Here is a 14,028-nt window from a genome sequence, read left to right on the forward strand (position 1 = left end):
TTTGCTATCGCGGACAGATTTCGAAGGTCTGCGACAAACTCCTCGCATCGCGACCAAATCCGAGCTTGTTGCGGTCGCCAAATGTCGTTAATTACAAATATGTCAGCAACGTGATTCAAACTTGTCTCAAACTATCACAGACGCCGCAATATTTTAAAACCTGTTTGATATTATCACCACAGGATCTCGTAATGTGAGCAACACAATGGCTGAATCCGAAATCGTTCGCGTTAAGTATGGACAGCATTCGCCATGTTGACGTTATCATGACATATGACGTAGTAGACTTGTTCGAGTTCATGCGGAACCACAAGAATTGACAGGAGATTGACATCACAATACCGCGAGAGCAACTCGAAATCAGACTTTTCCGTGTGATTTCTGGAATCGCTCTCACGGTACTTGATGTCATCCACCTGTTGGTTCTTACAGCGGTGCATAAACTCATAAAGGCATGAAAACGTATGTGTGTGTGTAGTGAAGTGGCGTATAGCCCAGGTGCTCATTGGTTGGTTTCTTTTAAACGTGTGAACCAATCAGGGCATGTTTCCCAAGGTGTAGGAGTTGGTGATTTCTCATTGGTTGGTTTCAGGTAAATCTGAACCAATCAGAGCCTGTTTTACAAGGCATAAAAGGCCTAGTAATGTAGCGCTTGGGAAGCGTCATTTATCACTCTCTCCATTTAAGCGCTCTTTTCAAATGAGCGGCTTATCTGATGGCATTTGATGGCAGTGCATTGCTACGTTTGTGGCAGGTGGGTTTTGTTTACTGTGATGTCTGAAACTTTTGATTTTACTAGAGACTGATTGTTTGTTACGTTTAGTGTCGTGTGTGTTTGTAACCATTTTTGGATGAGTGATACGCCGTGAAGACTTCGTTATCTTTCTTGGTATGTATGGTTTTTACTTGTTAAATGTAGTATTTTTTTGTACTAAATTATGTCTTGTTTGGCAGATATCCAAACATGGCCGTGTCTAAGGGTCTTGGTAATCCTTTTTGGATGTGACTACATTGCTGCTTTGCCTGAGTTTGTTTTATTCCATTTGTGTATTTGTGTCCGTAAAGTGGCGACAGTATTGACTCTTTGTCGGACTGCATTCATTTGGTGGTTTGGGCTGGGAAGTACCTACAACAACTACATTGTCATCTGAGTTCAGCCCTGCCTGTGACGTATACCCAGATGCAGGAATTGTGGTCGCCTGTATGATGGATCACCAATGTTATTTTCTTTTGTTATTTTTGTATGTGGTCTTATGTTTAATTGTGTATTGAAGTTGTTCACATCTACAAAGTGGAGATTGCCTGAGTTTGTTTACACAATTTGCTGTGTGGAAATTTTGTGGTGTTTTCACGAGTGTATTATATATTAAGTGTGTGGTGACTCTCCAACCCCTGCAGGCGATCTCCCCTTGTAGATGTGATTTTGCTTTTTGTGTAAACTTCAACAATATCATATTTTTTCTACCTGTTGTCTATGAAAATAAATTATATTTTGGTAAATTATTGTTTGTCTTTCTCACGCCATCCTTGACCATTGGACCTGTGTGTCTTTAAGATTTCCCGGGTATTCCGGGTGGCGTAGTTGGGACATTAGTATTTCAAAATTCGTAGATCACTGCTCGTACGTCATTATGCCACATGTGTATGAGGGACAGGTGCACTAACACCTGATTGCATCAGTAACTTGACAACTCTACTACGGTCTCTGTCAGTGTTACAGATATTACATGATTTTGTAGTGGACTAAAATAAGTAAAACAAGCAGATTGTAATTTAATATCTATTGTCAGATGACAGCTGTGCTTGAATGCAAACTAGACAATGCAGTCAATGTGATTATATACATTTTAGTGAAGCAATCTCTTGTATTTAATTAAAACAACATAGAGATGAATAAAAAAAAATGAATGAATAAAACCATCACAATAAATGAAAACCTATAGATTCCAATCTGAAACAAACCATCACACGTTTACTGTCATCTCAACACAGCTGTGACAATTCTACAGCTTTATTTTCATGAATCAGCTGAGCACTTTGTGGTATATCCTGGGTCTGTGCGTGAAGTCAGGGTGTTGAGAAGTCCTGTGTAATGTATCGAAATCTCCCGATTGGCTGGTCTCCGGTCGATTGCTTTGCTTTCTCATGGCAAAACACCTTCATGACATTATTTCTTTTAACCTAAAATAACAAACCCACTCAGATCATGCACTTCTCTTCTTTAATCTTATTAAGATTAAAGAACATCCATCAACAGCAATGATCTGTGATAATAATCACCAACCACTACTTGATTCACGCTCAGAGAAACACATCAACACTCTTCATCGTGGTTCAAGAGACTCAACTCTTTCAAAACACATTTCCTAGTTTAAAACTATAGAAATGATCCCTGAAAGCATAGTCTTGACATCTCATTGCGCTTACTGAACACACCTTCAGAGAGACAATGAACCTCAATGACGGTAAGTTGTGGCTTTATGATTCAGAGAGGGATGAGATGCTCAGAAACACTATGAATCAGAGGTGCCCAATCCTGCTTCTGGTGATCGACTATCCTGCAGAGTTCAGGTTCAACTCTAATCAAACACACCTGCCTTCAATTTTCAAGTGATCCTGAAGACCTTGATTAGCTGCTTTAGGTGTATTTGTATTTATTCTGCGACAAACTCCTCGCATCACGACCAAATTGAAGCTTGTTGCGGTAGCCAAATGTCGTTAAGTACAAATATGTCAACAACGTGATTCAAACCTGTCTCAAGCTATCACAGACGCTACAATATATTAAAACCTGTTTGATATTATCACCACAGGATCTCGTAATGTGAGCAACACAATGGCTGAATCCGAAATCGCATACTTACTGTGTAGGTACTGAATTTCACTGGGTACCTACTTAACGTGCTCTAAGACAGTACCTACGTTCGCGTTAAGTATGGACAGTATTCGCCATGTTGACGTTATCATGACATATGACGTAGTAGACTTGTTCGAGCATGCGGAACCACAAGAATCAACAGGAGATTGACATCACAATACCGCGAGAGCAACTCGAAATCAGACTTTTCCGTGTGATTTCTGGAATCACTCTCACAGTACTTGATGTCATCCACCTGTTGGTTATTACAGCGGTGCATAAACTCATAAAGACATGAAAACGTATGCGTGTGTATAAGGGACAGGTGCACTAACACCTGATTGCATCAGTAACTTGACAACTCTACTACGGTCTCTGTCAGTGTTACAGATATTACATGATTTTGTAGTGGACTAAAATAAGTAAAACAAGCAGATTGTAATTTAATATCTATTGTCAGATGACAGCTGTGCTTGAATGCAAACTAGACAATGCAGTCAATGTGATTATATACATTTTAGTGAAGCAATCTCTTGTATTTAATTAAAACAACAGGAAACATGAATAAAAAATGAATGAATAAAACCATCACAATAAATGAAAACCTATAGATTCCAATATGAAACAAAAATTTTTTCAAATGTATTTTTCTAACAAACCATCACATATTTACTGTCATCTCAACACAGCTGTGACAATTCTACGGCTTTATTTTCATGAATCAGCTGAGCACTTTGTGGTATATCCTGGGTCTGGGCGTGAAGTCAGGGTGCTGAGGAGTCCTGTGTAACGTATGGAAATCACCCGATTGGCTGGTCTCCGGTCGATTGCTTTGCTTTCCCGTGGCATCATGGGAAAGCTGGGATAGAAGTGTCCATCCGATGCATGCTTCAGAATCTGGGCGGACTCAGTAGGGCATCCGGGGATTTCTCGCCTAATGATTTTATGGATACTGAGGATTCAGACGTACTACTCTGTTCACGTGCTGTTTCCCCTACTACATTTTCAGTAAGTAGGCGGTTTTGGACGATACTTAAGTACACGTGCCTCTGAATCTCGCGAGAAATAGTCCAAAATCCCGCTAATTCTCGCCTACCCTTTTACGTATACTGAGGTTTCGGACATACTATTAGTTCGCCTACTGCTTTTTGCCTACTATATAGTACGGCAGTATGCGGTTTCGGATTCAGCCAATGACAGTTTGTAAGTAATCCAGCCAATCCCAGCGCAGATGGTATTTACAGAGAAAGGTCAACCAAGTGATGGGCAGGTTGAACGTCCATTCAAGAAGTAATGGCCTGATCGTTTAAATTTCTCGCCAGAATTTATGTGAGAAAAAAGTATTTTCGCTGATGGTCGGGAACGACTCTTTATCGAGTGTTTGTTTGAGATGGTCCTCACTGCGGAACACAACATCCAGGGGGCGGGGTTGGATCTAGATCCAACTCCTCCCACTTTATATACTTTGTTCCGCCAAATGAACCAGTATATTTGCGTTGTTGCAGCCCGCAATTAGTTGCAACCTGTGGTCGCCAGCGTTTGCTCTTATCAATTTAAGTGTATGTTTGATTAATAATATAGTTGAGAAAGATTCATAATTTAGAAAGTATCACAGTTAGGTGTAAGGAGAGGTACGGACACGTTCCCGACAGTTTGATATCACTGAAGAAATTTATTTGTACATTATCCCACTTATAACACAGATATTCCTATACAAGTAAATATAAAAACCAATTTATTTGATATCTTTTATTAGCAAATAAAAAAAGTAAACCATCTACGAGGGAAACCTGTTTCCTAATGGCTGTAAGCAAAGACGCGTTAAAACAAGTTCAAAGTCCATACAAGATAAACATTCAATTTATTAATTTCTAAATAACATGCCATAGCCTATATATTTTAATAATTATGCATATTTATACTGTATCCATTAATAGGTCTTAAACTGCATGTGGTAAAATTACTCATAGTAGGCTTACCCGAAATGTTTTACTCCAAAACATTATAGCAAAAAACTTACATTTCACCCTAAAGGCACTACTTTTATTGTAGTCATAAGTAAAGTTAGTTTTTATGTCAAAATAATAACTTAATTTAGTTACGACTTAATGCGGAAATGGTAACGCAGCAACACGTGTATGACGTGTCTTGTGGTAAAACTGCCGACCAATGGGATCTCTGGATCGGGATCCAGCTCCGCCCCTGGATCTAAATCCAACCCCGCCCCCTGGATGTTGCGTTCTGCAGTGAGGCGCTACTGGTTTGTTTTGTAGTATCTGCACCTCATCAGTGGTGTGTTGTGTGTAGTATGCATGCAGCTAAACCAAAACGACAACATGAAAATAAACCTTGTTGTGCTGCGTGAGTAAAACATTGATTCAGGTAGTTTTTCAATCCTTTAGTGTGAAGTAATGATAACTAACACCAATAGTGGACTCTACCAAAAATATATCAGTATGTTTGCTGAAATAAGCAGAAACTACAACACTGTCATATCACAGCAAAACACATGCATTTTAATATTTGTTTACACAAACAAAACAACTTCGTCACATTCTTTCTTTTAACCTAAAATTACAAACCCACTCAGATCATGCACTTCTCTTCTTTAATCTTATTAAGATTAAAGAACATTCATCAATAGCAATGATCTGTGATAATTATCACCAACCATTCCTTGATTCACGCTCAGAGAAACACCTCAACACTCTTCATCATGGTTCAAGAGACTCAACTCTTTCAAAACACATTTCCTAGTTTTAAACTATAGAAATGATCCCTGAAAGCATAGTCTTGACATCTCACCGTACTTACCGAACACACCTTCAGAGAGACGATGAACCTCAATGACGGTAAGTTGTGGCTTTATGATTCAGAGAGGGATGAAATGCTCAGAAATACTATGAATCAGAGGTGCCCAATCCTGCTTCTGACGATCGACTATCCTGCAGAGTTCAACACACATGCCTTTTCAAGTGATCCTGAAGACCTTGATTAGCTGCTTCAGGTGTTTTTGTATTTATTTTGCGACAAACTCCTCACATCACGACCAAATTGAAGCTTGTTGCGGTAGCCAAATGTTGTTTAGTACAAGTATGTCAGCAACGTGATACAAACTTGTCTCAAGCTATCACAGACGCCACAATATATTAAAACCTGTTTGATATTATCCCTACAGGATCTCGTAATGTGAGTGAAACAATGACAATTTGTAAGTAATCCAGCCAATCCCAGTGCAGATGGTATTAACAGAGAAAGGTCAACCAATTGATGGGCAGGTTGATAGTCCATTCATGAAGTAATGGCCTGATCGTTGAAATTTCTCACCAGAATTTATGTGAGAAAATGTATTTTCACTGATGGTCAGAAACACTGCTGTAGTCGGAGCCGATGGTGTCGTGGGCAGTGCTCCGACATATGGTGCAAATGCACTTTCTGCGACCAGAGTTCGAATCCCGGCTCGAGGTCCTTTGCCGATCCCATACCCCTCTCTCCACCCTCGTCTTTCCTGTCATCCCTCAAATCTACTATCTATCAATAAAGGCAAAAATGGCCAAAAAAAATATAATAAAAAAAGAAACACTGCTGTAGTGTGAACTTGCGATAACTAATGCCTAGTCCACACGGACACGGGTATATTTATAACCAGAGTTTTCCCTAAAAAAAATCCCGTCCACACATGCTCGGTTTAAATTAAATATCCATCCACACAATAAAGCAAAAGCACGCTATCAAGCGCTGTCAAGAGCATGCCACACCAGCAGGCAGGGATATAACCCAAAATCGTGTTCCGCAATATAGTGAGATAACTAATCTATCTGTATACATGTTAGAAGCCCTGTTGGCACAGTTATTATTAGCAAGATACGTCCACCATTGCACAGAATCATCAACAAAGCAGTCAGCGGCGCACAATCTTGACGTCAAACACAGTGGATAACGGCGCACACTCTGACGTCGCAAGGCAAAACCCCCAGTTTTACTTTCTACACGACACCACTGTAACCGGGGTTTCTTAAAAAGCTCACCCTGGCCGGGGTTTTCAAATATGCTCAGTTTCAGTGTCCTGATACTCCGGTTTCGTGTGCACGATCCGCGTGAAAAAACTCACAGTTATAAAAATACCCATGTCCGTGTGGTAGTGATGGTCGCTTTCGAAGCACTGCTTCATGAGGCTTCGAAACATTTACGAATCTTTTGTTTCGAATCAGTGGTTCGGAGCTTGTTTCAAACTGGCCCAAGTCACGTGATTTTAGCAAACGAGGCTTCATTACGTCATAACTGTTTCGAAACGTTTCGAAAATCCGATGGTTCACCAGTAGGGGGAGTTGATCACATGACCAGTGTCTAATAAGTTTAGGTGAACTCGGGTCAGTTTTATTATGAAAGTTCATTAAACATTTATCCTTCTGAGTAATAACACTGCCATGTTGTCTACGTTTTGTTTATAGACAGATTTAATGACAAAAATGTGCATAATTAAAAGGGTAGTTAGTTTTATTCAGTTGTTTGCTCTAAATTAAACTAAAAACACATAATAGACTTTTAACTATGTCTTAATTAAGTTAAATACTTTTTTTTAACATATTTTAATAAAAATCTTGCTATTATTTTGTAAAAAAAGTGTAAAATGTTTTGCCACATCTGCTTTTACACTATTTTGACCAGCAGAGGTCGCCAGTGTGTGTGGGTTTCAAACGGCTTCGAAAAACGGAATCAATTTTCGAAGCAATTGGTTCAATTGATTCGAAGCTTCGAAAAGCTTCGTTTCTCCCATCACTACCGTGTGGACTAGACCTAACACTAATAGTGCAGTCTACCAAAAAACTGTCAGTATGTACATGCACAACCTTTGTTATCTTTTTCTCTCAATCTCAAAAAACCCCACTCAGATCATGCACTTCTCTTCTTTAATCTTATTAAGATTAAAAAACATTCATCAATAGCAATGATCTGTGATAATTATCACCAACCATTCCTTGATTCACGCTCAGAGAAACACATCAACACTCTTCATCGTGGTTCAAGAGACTCAACACTTTTGAAACACATTTCCTAGTTTAAAACTATAGAAATGATCCCTGTAAGCATAGTCTTGACAACCCACCGTGCTTACCAAACACATCTTCAGAGAGACAATGAACCTCAATGACGGTAAGTTGTGGCTTTATGATTCTGAGAGGGACAAAATGCTCAGAAACACAAAACTATAAAACCTTTCAGCATGGATTATAGTTTATGAACTGATGAATGTTTGCAAATCTGTTAATAACAATGCGTTATTTATAGTATTAAGAATACAACAGTGGCATGGGCAGTCATAGCCTATTTGTTAGAGCAGTTGTTTGACCTTTCTCTATTAATACAATCTGTGCTGGGATTACAAGTTGTTATTGTGTCACTCACATTACGAGATCATGTGGGGATAATATCAAACAGGTTTAAAAATATTGTGGTGTTTGTGATAGCTTGAGACAGCGCAGCCTCTCTGTATTCACCACTCTGAAGATTTGCTCAATGTCCCGCCCACGGCACTATCTGATTGGTTACACACCCGGTTACAACTCACCAGTAATGGCCTATCAACACTTGCGAGATGGTTTTGGAGCTGTGTGTCGAAACTAAGGAAGGCAGCATATTCGGCAGCATATTATTCAGGATATTAATAAAGCGGGAATAAACATCACAATCTGATTATCTGTTCATGATGACAAGCAGAGTTAGTGTCCTAGTCACACCACTGAGAATGGCCGAAGTTACGCATATATAAACGCCAATGAGGCGTTTAGCGAGGCGCGGGCGCGACCAGTTCATGACTAACACATAATACATCTGTCTTTTCTATAATTTCACTGTAGCTCAGCAGCGCAATGTAAAGTTAACGTTATTACTTTAAAAGCAGCATTAAAACTGTTTCTACTGTAATGTTTTAACTTTGCAATCAATCCATTGTTCATATTTATTATGTTTAAGTTGACATTACATTATGCCATATAGTTTTGCCATTCAAGATTTAATTCTTGCGTGTTTTTTGGTTGTGCATGATCACAGTTCATATGTGTCGGGAAAGAAAAGCTATTAGAGTAAAAATATTGCGTTAGGCTGCTTCATGAGTTTATAAGAAAAAAGATTTTACAATTCCTGCAAATGCAGTAATGAAGTTCATGTTCTCATGATTTATTTTTATGAATTAAATTGTTTTGAAATGTGCTGTGGATAGAGATGCATTATTTTTTTCTCTTTCGCGCAGGTTATGTTTGGAAAGACGATGTCCTATAGCTCAGGCACGGCCCCACTTTTTAACAGGCCCACCTAAAACTTAAAAAAAATAACTTTTACTATATTCTAATTTTGTCAAGAATTATAAAAAAAATGGTCTATAAGCTCATAATTTGTGCTAAAATAGTCTAAATGTTTAGTTTTAAAACCATTTTAAAAAGCTGGTAATATTTTGATGTTTCTGCGCAAGTTCAGCAGACAGTGAGGTTCGTGTTTGTTTCAATCAGAGCTCGTGAGTTGAGAGCGCATGTCTGAATATTAAAAATATTTTAATTAGAAATATATAGGCTATATAAAAAAATATTATAATGGATTTTTGTTGGCTCAGACAATGATTACCAAATTTCTCTCTCATGCTCCTCATAACCACTGAAAACAGTCAAAAAAACAACCAAAAGTCAAATTATTATGGATGGAAGTTAAAAGTGGTGGGTACAAAATGACTGATGACGAAATATAGTGGGTACGCGAACCCACCGTCACCGAAATCAACGCCTCCTAAAACATCCCCACCTCTGTTTTTTTTCACAAATCGCACCCTACTTATACTTAACGACCTTCAGCAACTGCAACGAGCTCTGATTTGGTCGCAATTCAAGGGTTTTGTCGCGGACCTTGGAAATCTGTCCGCAACAGCAAAATCCAACCTGGAACCAGTCGCAACCTGCAGGCCATGAGACTCGAACCGGCAACTCTCGGTTATTAAGCCCGACTCTCTAATGCTGAGTTTACACCAACCGCGTTTTGGGCGTCAAAATCGCCTCTACCGCGCCTAGTTTGCCGCTTGAACACTTTGAATGCTTTCGCACGTCTAGAGCAGAGTAGACGCTCGGCAAAAGCAAGCATTTGACGCGCGTCAGAGGCAAACTCCGCTTCTTGTGGGAGGGGCAAGTGCTATGCGGTTGTCTGTTTGCAAGATGACTGATGTTAATTGTGCATTTATTGAGAGAGTTACCGGTTTGTATGTGGTAACCTTTACCCCTGATTTACACCGCACGAGTTTGCGGTGCGTTACGGCTCCGAGGTGGCTTTGTTTCGTCAACGTCACGTGATTTTCCTGTCAGACGTTTTTCTTGATTTTCTGAGTTATGACATGGATAGGTTGGCTAAATGTTAATATTTTGTTAGGATTCATTCTGTATATTGTTTAGTTTTTTGAATTGTCCTATTTTGTTGTTCTGTAGTAAAAAAATGAATAAACATAAAAATTCAGTTAGGATGGACAAATATTACAGTATTTAGCTATGCATCTTCGTCTAAAACACATCCTCAATTATGTTTATTTCACATACAGTGCCTGTGAGCAAGATGATGTGAAATACGGGAGTCTGCACAAAGTTTTTATTTTGAAATTGACAGGATTTTTGACTTTTATTTTATATTTACGGTGCGGCTTCAACGTGGCGCACGTCAAAAATATACTAGGCACCTATCTTTAGCGAAGCGGCGCGTAGAGCAGCTTCTGGGACGCTGTTGAAACGTGCCACGGTGCATCTGATGTAAACACAAGCATTGACTAGAATGACCGCGATCAGTTCGGGTTGCCTCTTCGGAGCCGTAACACGCCGCAGACTCGTGCGGTGTAAGGGTAACAAATAGGCTATGACTGCCCATGCCACTGTTGTATTCTTAATACTATATAACGCATTGTTATGAACAGATTTGCAAACATTCATCAATTCAATTCAATTCAAGTTCCAACCTGCAGACCATGAGACTCAAACCGGCAACTCTCGGGTTATAAGCCCGACTCTCTAACATGACTGCCCATGCCACCGTTGTATCCTTAATACTATAAATAACGCATCATTAACAGATTTGCAAACATTCATCAGTTCATAAACTATAGTCCATGCTGAAAGGTTTATGGTTTTGTGTTTCTGAGCGTTTTGTTCCTCTCAGAATCATAAAGCCACAACTTACCGTCATTGAGGTTCATCGTCTCTCTGAAGGTGTGTTCGGTAAGTGCAGTTACCAATCACGACTATGCTTTAAAGTTAGGGTAACACATTTTGAAACATGCTAACGGTAGCCACCTAGCAATGAAATCCCGATCCCACTCTCAAGTCAAACCGCCATCCAAAGTCACGCCTCTTCCAAAACACATGAACACGCACAGATCAGACGGTCACATCTCATGTCTCATTCAGCAGTGAGAAAACTTTGCAGTACAAAGTCGAATAACACTTCCAAAATAACCAAACAACTGGTTTACATCTGAATTAGTTTAAGCACACGTTCGGTTGTGTAGACGTAGTAACTATATCGTTACGCTAATCCGTAAACGAACACAAATTTCATAAGCAACACAATGTTTCATCAAAGTAGAATATCTGAATCCATCTCAATACAAACATATCGCGTACCTACCTTACCAAAATAAACTGTGCAACGACTCTTTCAGACCCTTTGCGTCCTGCAGCTGTTTGCATCTCGTGGTAAGCAGTAAAGTTACCGATGTTCATTTGGGCTTTTGCTCTTGCTGATCTAGGCAGTTTTTGCTGTTGTTGTTATAAAAGATGCCTTTAGTTTTGTGCCTCCTGTGTAGGTTGTCAATTAAGCAGAAAAGTTTGCTGTTCTCACTGTTTACAGGCAGGAGGTGAGCGCACGTGAACGCGCCGATGACGTATGGTGTCTGCGTGGACTCGCTGCGCGGTTGGCATTCAAATTATGCTTACGTATGAGGGACAAAAATGGAAACGTCCGTTCGGACCGAAATCTATGATTTGTTGAACATTTTTTGGTCCTACGCCTTTCACAGATGAAATAAATTTCTACAAATACATTTAAACAACTTAACACAGTGATTGCTATCAGGATGTAAGGAGACTTTTAACCAGCATAACAAAAAATGTTTCAGGATCAAATCTGTTACCCTACCTTTAAGAGATCATTTCTATAGTTTTATATTAAGAAATTCGTTTCAAAAGAGTTGAGTCTCTTGAACCATAATGAAGAGTGTTGATGTGTTTCTCTGAGTGTGATTCAAGGAATGGTTGGTGATAATTATCACAGATCATTGCTGTTGATGAATGTTCTTTAATCTTAATAAGATTAAGGAAGAGAAGTGTGTGATCAGAGTGGATTTTCAGGTGTGCTCACACAAAAATCCGTGCTAAAGATGCTTTCCAACAGGTTTTATCATAGTTTTTTTCCAACTCCAGTGACTTGTATTAGATGTGCTGTGAGGTACGGTATTACTCCGCGATGGAGACTTTGAATATATTCTTGCAATTGGCAAAGGTGGATTATTCCCACCAACTGGGCTGGAGTGAGACGTTTGGAAAAATAGGTCCACAAGTTTAGAACAAATGCTAAAACACTGATATGCAATTGCTGATGTGTTCTACATAGAAAGATATAAACTTGTTTTTTAAACTCATTGTTTTTGCTTAAACAACTAAAATATGATTTGCATGCACAAAAAATCATACTAACATTTATTTATTTTTTAAATTTAGCTTTTTAATAAAACAAGCTTATCTCTGGTATACAGCGTTTTGTTTGTTATAAAGAAACTTTGCACATCAGGCTCGTTCAAATCCTCGGTGATACACACACGCACACAGTGTCAGCAACTCATTCATCAGAATCGTCAGCTATCTTCGACAGTTGGCTCATTCGGTATTTTGAATCCGACGTGCTATTTTGTCTGTGCGTCCTGCATCATCAACCCAGTTCATTTCAGTTCGATTTGTGAACTGGCTCAACCGGTTACTTCCTGAGAACTGGCTCAGAAGAATGATTAGTTAAAGAACCGAACATCCCCACTGAGCAATGCGTCTTAAAAAGACGTCATTTTGACGTCCCATGAGGAGCCAGAATGAAAGTTTTTATGACGTCTTTTTATGACCTGTTCTGAACATCCAATATTGATGTCAAGGGGACCTCCACGCAAAGTAAAACTATTTAAAATGTGGCCATTTTAGACATTATATTTGTATATATAATCTTTATATATGAATAAATGTAAAAAAAATATTGCTTATAGATAGTTCCCAAATATACCAGTTCCACCTTGAATATCTGCTTCTGCAATCTTGCTCTGTCTCTCTCTCTCTCTCTCTCTCTCTCTTTCTTACTCTCTCTCTCTTTCTTACTCTCTCTCTCTATCGTTCAATAATTGAAGTGAAGTGACGTGATCTTCACTCTTCCTCCCACGCTTGCTCTCGCTGGATAATTGTTACATGTACATTCTCTAAAACACTGTCATCACCATTACAAAAAGTTGTTTTAACAAAGCATTGTTTTGAAGTAGGACCATACTGACTAAACAAACCAAATTTACTTACTCGTTTCTGAGAATTTACAAGATTCTGATGTTTTATTGAACATGTTTTGTCACCCTCATGGTGATAAGTGTTTCCTTTAGTTGGGTAGTTTGACTCTTTGTTTTCATATTGTAGTGTGTGTGCTTGATGATGGTGATTTTTAAAACACATTATTATTGCACCAAGTGTTTGTTATCAATGCAACTTACTTGTGGCTTCACATTAATTACATTGATGGTCAGAAGTGGTGATATAATATAGCTGAACTAAAAGCACAAACAAAACATTAAAAATTTTGTTTAAAATTAAACTTCTATCTCAGTTTTGTTTGGAGCTGCAGTGCATGCTGCTGCCTACAATAATGGGAAATGAAACCTCATGGCTGTAATCAAAAATCTAAAGTCCAGAATTTTTGACACAGACGCAGACATCAAGAATCAGCCAATGAATCACAACGATGGTGAGTTTTCTAAATGTTGCAATGCATTGCACCAGCGTATTATAAAAACTCATGAGTCCAGAGAGTGTCACCACTGTTGTGATTCATGGGGTCATTCTTGATGTCTGCATATGTGACAATAATATCTGGACTTTTAATTTTATATAAGTGCTTCCCAGTGG

General features: G+C 38.9%; 1 protein-coding gene and 4 non-coding genes across 5 annotated transcripts in view; 2 read left to right on the plus strand and 3 right to left on the minus strand.

Moving 5' to 3' along the window:
- The window catches only part of slc25a10a (solute carrier family 25 member 10a), a 229,429-nt gene that overhangs the window by 9,859 nt on the left and 205,542 nt on the right, over nt 1–14,028 (plus strand). The gene's annotated exons all lie outside the window — the stretch shown is intronic.
- LOC129436920 (small nucleolar RNA U3) lies at nt 2,195–2,408 on the minus strand. Its single transcript, XR_008641992.2, has one exon. It is a non-coding gene; the product is annotated as a small nucleolar RNA U3 (small nucleolar RNA).
- Nucleotides 5,439–5,652, minus strand: LOC141351281 (small nucleolar RNA U3). The gene has a single exon (XR_012359491.1). It is a non-coding gene; the product is annotated as a small nucleolar RNA U3 (small nucleolar RNA).
- LOC129436934 (small nucleolar RNA U3) lies at nt 7,741–7,954 on the minus strand. The gene has a single exon (XR_008642003.2). It is a non-coding gene; the product is annotated as a small nucleolar RNA U3 (small nucleolar RNA).
- LOC141351292 (small nucleolar RNA U3) lies at nt 12,007–12,221 on the plus strand. The gene has a single exon (XR_012359503.1). It is a non-coding gene; the product is annotated as a small nucleolar RNA U3 (small nucleolar RNA).

This window comes from Misgurnus anguillicaudatus, chromosome 19, assembly GCF_027580225.2.
Source record: "Misgurnus anguillicaudatus chromosome 19, ASM2758022v2, whole genome shotgun sequence".
In the NCBI taxonomy this organism is placed as follows: Eukaryota; Metazoa; Chordata; class Actinopteri; order Cypriniformes; family Cobitidae; genus Misgurnus; species Misgurnus anguillicaudatus.